Raw genomic sequence first — 6,072 nt, 5'->3', positions numbered from 1 at the left:
ACTTGTCGGGATGGCTCCTCCCTAAATCACTCCACTGGAGCTAGGATTTCATGGTGTCTCTTATCCTTTGGTCCTTTTCCTTGTCATGTCTTGACTGTAATAGACTGGCCAAGTGCTCTAAATTCTTGCCCAAGTCACTAAGCAGCTTCTGTAATGTTCTACAAATGTCTGATGCCAATTGGCCATGGAGTTTGGAGTTACTTAATATGTTTTCATATCGCCTCCTTCAGTCTCTAAGAAAAATGATGGGAGGCTCATGGTCCCCCTGAATTACAGTAGCTAGTTGAGCCTAATTGGGGGATTTTATTTTGACCCTTTAAAAATACAGTATGTGAAATGATTGCATTCTCATGTCCTTATCTGTTTCCTATAGTCCCAATTAAGCCCTCAGTCTGAGAGAGACCATTGCTTATTGTCATATAGAGGCAGAAAGAGTGAGGGACCTGTAAGTACGCTATGAAATTATCATTGCTAGTGTTGACCTCCTGTTCATTTACCCTCTGTTTTGCTATGGAGGTCAAGGCTTGATGCAGAATAAAACACATTATCCCGCTGAGACCTGTACTTATTGATCAGGGTTTTCAGTGAAACTGTCTAATTTCCTTTTAATACCTTTGAGTAGAAAGGCTGGTGGACAGAAAAGGCCACAAATTGCCCCATCATTTCTTTGAGAGGAGACACCCTAAAGGTGGAGGCAATGGAGTACTTTGGGGACCTGGAGTGGGAGATCTCCTGGTTCCCCAGGGTAAGGTTGGAATACAGGACTTCAGGGACATTAATTTGGAGGCTCAGAATTGAGTGCAGGTATTGGAATGTGTGGTCATGTAGTCCATGAAGTAGAATTTATGTATGTTCATTCATGGCTTGGCAATGTTTTCCCTTCCTTTCATTTTCTCCCCTGTCTAAACTGATTGAGAAGAGCACATTTCTCTTCCTTCAAGCCTGTAGAAGGTTGGGTGAGTATAGGTGCTCTGTAATTCCCCCCCCCCCCCCCCCCGCGCGCGCCTCTGCTGATATCCTGGGTTTCTGTGAAATTGTCATTCTTCAGAAGAGTGTATTTGCTCCTTGGTTTCCTGCATATAGCGGTTGAGAAGGAGGCAAAAGGCTGTGAAAAGAGAAGGGGAATCTCAAGGGAGTGAGTAAACACTCACCAAGTGTTGTGTGTTCATACAAGAAAAGAAATGGCCACAGTTCCATGGTCTTTCTTGGGAGTCAAACATGCCCAGATACATTTGATGGGTGTCTACCAGGACTTGGTAACCATGACATTTAAATCCTTCCTAAGTCTCAGTTCCTGTGGACACATTTGCTAAATAAAACATAGAACAATGTCTGTGAGTGGTCTCCCAAGTGGTAGCTATCTGTCACGAAAAGCAAGGCCTGATAAAAGGGACTCAATGAGTCAAAAAAGGGACTGAGATATAAGATTTAGGGGCTAGCTTACAGATGAGTAGTAGGAGGGCCTGACTCAGAGTTCTATCCCAGGCAGGGGTAGAGATGTGTTCCCATTCTGTTCAGGGGCAGGGGATATGTCCAGACATGATGAGTGAAGACCTCTGTCCATTGACCTGAGGCCATGACGAGTCCTTGAGATTTGGCCACACCAAGTCCTCCTTAGAATCTCAGAGTCCTGTCTCTTGGCTTAGCAGTATAAATTCCTGCCCTGGTTCCCGATATTATAGCGGCTGGGGTGGGGTGGGGGAATCTCTCTGTTTAGCTGTATGAGATTGGGTTGCCTTGTGTTTTGGGCCCCTTTCCTATACTTCCTGACTCATAATATAGAAAACAGGGCTGGTTGGGGACTCACCCATGCTAAATGTGATTGAGGATTTCCCTTGGCTGGCAAGGAGTGTCTGGACATGGGGGAATAAATAGTTCCTGATTCTTGCATCCTGATTCTCAGCCAGGTATAGCAGCCATGTGTGTGTTCAAATCCCAGACCAGCTTCCACAGAAGTAATGAAGGCCTGAGTGAAGGGTTGGCTGTCTAGAGGTTTGGGTTCTTTCCTACATCAAACAAAGAATTGGACACCTAGAACACCTGGACAAGTGAGGACTTATAGTAAGTGAAAGTAGGTAATTAGGTATTTGTTGAAGCCACCAGAAGACACCCCTCAGGATGCATGGGGTCTTCAGATCGGGTTGACTGCCAAGTTGTCTCTTGGCTGGATGTATTAAGTTCCTATGCTCTCCTCTCTTTGATCTCCCTTTGTTCTTCCTTAGTCCCCTCCTCCCCTCCCTCACTACTTCGTCTTCTCTGCCCTGATGATCTTTGGCGGAGATAACAAAGGCAGATGTCTGTGGTTTGGCCACATTCTGTAGATGGCTGCATTTGGCATGTGGGGACATGATCTTTTTTCCCTCCTACCTCTTGTCTCACTGCCTATTCCTGGCAAACTCCTCACACTACCACAGTTATGTGTGCATGCAGTGTAGGCCTGATTCCTGCAGTGGATTCCAACTCCATAGTCTCTTCACTCTAGTGCATCCATTTCAATAGGATCTTGCTTTCCATGTGCAGGCATTTTCAAAGGACTTGCTAGGGAATGGAAACACCAAGCTGATTCTTCTAACAAGCTGAGGACAGCAAGAGGAAGAAATCAAGACACAGCGAAACCCAAGGCTTTCTTCCTTGTACTGCTTTCTCATCTTTGCTGACATTTTCCGTCATGACCCCTCTGAGCCTATAAGGCTATTTAATATTCCTCACAATTAGGTTAGCAAGTACAGAATCCACATTTGCTGCAGAGAAATCGAAAGGGTTTGTAAAAGTTATTTACATTCAACACCAAAATTTAAGAAAAAAAATCCATGAGCCACCAGATTCAGCTAACAAAGCAGCCTTGAATTCTGCAACTCAACCTTGCAAAGCTACACAAACAGACAGACAGACAGACAGACAGACACACACACACACACACACACACACACACACACACACACGGGCACATTAGTGCCTGTTGGGGTAAATATAGATCACTGAAACATTGCATGGCTGTTCTTTCTCAATGCTGCATGTTAGGTTCCCTGGCAACAACCTTCTTAAATGAGAAGGTTTCTTCTTCAGGAAAAATATAAGGAGGGTTAGAGGTTCTTAGAAAAATTCTACAAAATATTTCATGTATGGCAATAAAAAATGAAAGCCCACAGAGTTTACTCCCTCCTTCATTTCTCAGATATTATGTTGTACTAAGTGTCAGACACAGTGTGAGGTGCTCTGATGCCCAGGGAAAGGCATGGTTGATCTTCCCCACAGCTACTGGATGTGGTACCTGTGCTCGGTAGTGAATGTGGATCTTTTGAGGATGTTTCTCTTTGGGGTCTTGTTCCCAATAGTCAGGGGGATGTAACAGAGCATTCATAAGTTGCAGGGTTAGGATGTGGGTGTCTTTTGTCTTTTAAGTATTCTGCTTACCATACTCAAATAAGTAAAAGTCAAAGAGCGTGGGAACTTTAGGGATTCATAGACTGATTTAACGATAGGGTATAGTGGGGGACTAGCTCCTGATTTCATCAGCCACAGCAGGGATAGATGCTCCAAGCATCTGCAGCCTGAAGTATTCCCTTCCTCTTCAGGAGTCTCCATCCAGGCAAAAGCAGGATCTTGGCTTCACCACTAAAATAAGTAAGTAAATAAGCAAACAAACAAATAAATAAAAGGATTTCAGGTTTGAGCCAGTATGAAACAGTATAGGAGTTTGTTAAAGGACATACCCAAGTGATACGGATTTATAAGGGGCATGTTTTAGGTGTAGGGCTGAGAGAGAAATGCCAAATTCAGGGTTATAAATCATTTGCTCCCAAGTGAGCACAGTTCATTTACTGTCTTTAACATTCTCCTTGAGGTGTCTTTAGGAACACACATACTGTCTCTGTAGGCAATTTTGACTTTATTAGTGGTGTCTGAAGTTTCCCGACTGTCAGCCTGACAGGCAAACCGGACCTCTGAATAATCCCAGGCCTCTTTTCCTCCCCAGTCCCCTCATTTTTCCATCTTCTAATCATACTTCAGTTTGTTCACAGTGCCCAGACTTGGCCTCCTGAAGACCAGTTCATAGAGTCACTGGGGACACCAAGGCTGCATGTGTACTCATTCTCTCTTGAATAGATTGAAATTATAAAGCACCTGGTGTCTTTTTCTGCCTAGTTGCACTGTTACTGGCCCTTCAAACTGAATGTGACCCAGATGGAACAACCGGCTTCCCTTTCAAACCTGCTCCTCTCCTCTTCACCAGTTAGTGTGTTAATGGCCTTATCACCTTCCAAGAGGCAGAGTCCAGTCCCTCTGTTCCTTCTTGCATAGCACGGGGATCCTGTTTCCATGTACACTTTAAGAATCTATCCTTTCTTCCCTGTTCCCAGAGCCATTCTTTTATCTTAGAACCCTAAACCCTTGCTTGGATTATGAAATAGTCTTCCCAAATTACGGCTACTCAGCCTCCATGGCTCCAGTGTCAATGGTAATACAGTAATTTTAACAGGATGGTCTGAGCACGTAATCCTTGTAATCATTGTATGCTAAGCTAATTCAAGGGGCCAGCAGCCAGAAATTCAGTGTCACAGCATACAGATGAAACAAGACATGGTTAGTAATGAAATATAACGTAAGTCCATGTTGAAGGGTCTGTGCCAAGTACAAAGAAAGGGGTACACTCAGATTACTAGATTGACTGCAGGGTAAGGTTCAGTTGGGAGGATACTGACCTTGCTTGAACTAGTGTAAGAAAGCCTGGGAATTGCCACCTGAGGTAGTGCTCATTTTTTCCCCTTCTTTCAAAACCGTTGAATAAATATTTGGGCATCTGACTGAAGGGGCACCACTTTCTGTATACCCAATGATCGACTGTGTGATCTTATGTTTTGGCAGAGACAACTGGGGCTCATGGTTAAGTTAATTATCCAAAGCACCCTAGGAAGTCAGTGGTGGAATCAGTCTTCTAGAACCCAAAGTTCTGTAGTCTTTCCACAGGACAATTACCATCATCCATGTTACAAACTCCATTTTCAACCCTTTTCTTTCTATCTCAGTGTTTTAATAAAACCTAACTCCCCACTCTTGGCTGGATCTTGAACTTTCCCAAAACTAGTCTTTTTTATCCTTGGTTCTCACTGCCTGGAATGGCCTGGAATCCATCTTGATCCTTGAAAAATCTCATCCCAGGAAGCCTGGAAACAACACTATAGCTTCCAGAAAGCTGTCAAAGATTCTCACTGTTTGCGTTTGTCTACTAGCTGCCAGGAGCACTGTATCCACTGTTCATGGATGTTTCCAATTCATCCCTTTCATTCTTGATACTTGTGTATGCTCATCCTCTCCAAGTGAGTATAGGAACTTCAGCCCATTCATGTTGTGCCTCCCCAAAAGCCTTGTTAATGGCAGACATTGAAAACATATGTGTAGCACAAAATAGAAGTAAGCCAGAGTCAGAATCTGTTTCCTCAAATTACTATGTTTAGATTTAGTCACCAATGTGAAAATGTTAAGAAGTAGGCACATTTATTACCATACCACCTTGAGTGTGTCCAATCTTACTTCATTATGTGAGATAAACCTTCTTAGTACTGGGTGGGAGGGGGATCATGCCATGAGTTTGGAGTTCTCACAGATCAGACTAGAGATCCTAGACCAGGATTTGTGGGAGTAAATTTGTTCTGTTCTTCTTTTCTTCTTTGTGAAGACAGCAGCCATCACATCTGCTAGTGTCTGTATCTTGGGTCCTTGTAAGTCCCCCAAAAGGTAAATAAATTTCTATTGTCTGTAAATTTCCTAGTCTTTGATATTTTTGCTTTAGTGGCACAAATGGACTAAACACTGTATAAATGATGTTTGCCATAATGGTGTTGCCATATACCATGTGTCAATGTTTTGGGCAATGATGGATCACACATACCACAATTGTCCCATAAGATTATAGTGGTGCTGAAAATATCCTTTAATAGTAGCTATCATAATGTCAGAGCTGAAGTACATTGGTCATGTGTCTTTGATAACTGTAGTTTAAATAACTCATTGTGCTGACTGGTAAAAGTATTGCAATGTAATTATGTATAGTATATAGTACTCCACAGTGAT

The sequence above is a fragment of the Onychomys torridus genome, chromosome 11 (genome assembly GCF_903995425.1).
Source record: "Onychomys torridus chromosome 11, mOncTor1.1, whole genome shotgun sequence".
In the NCBI taxonomy this organism is placed as follows: Eukaryota; Metazoa; Chordata; class Mammalia; order Rodentia; family Cricetidae; genus Onychomys; species Onychomys torridus.
The sequence above is the reverse complement of the archived record's forward strand: the minus strand, read 5'-3'. Positions refer to the sequence as shown.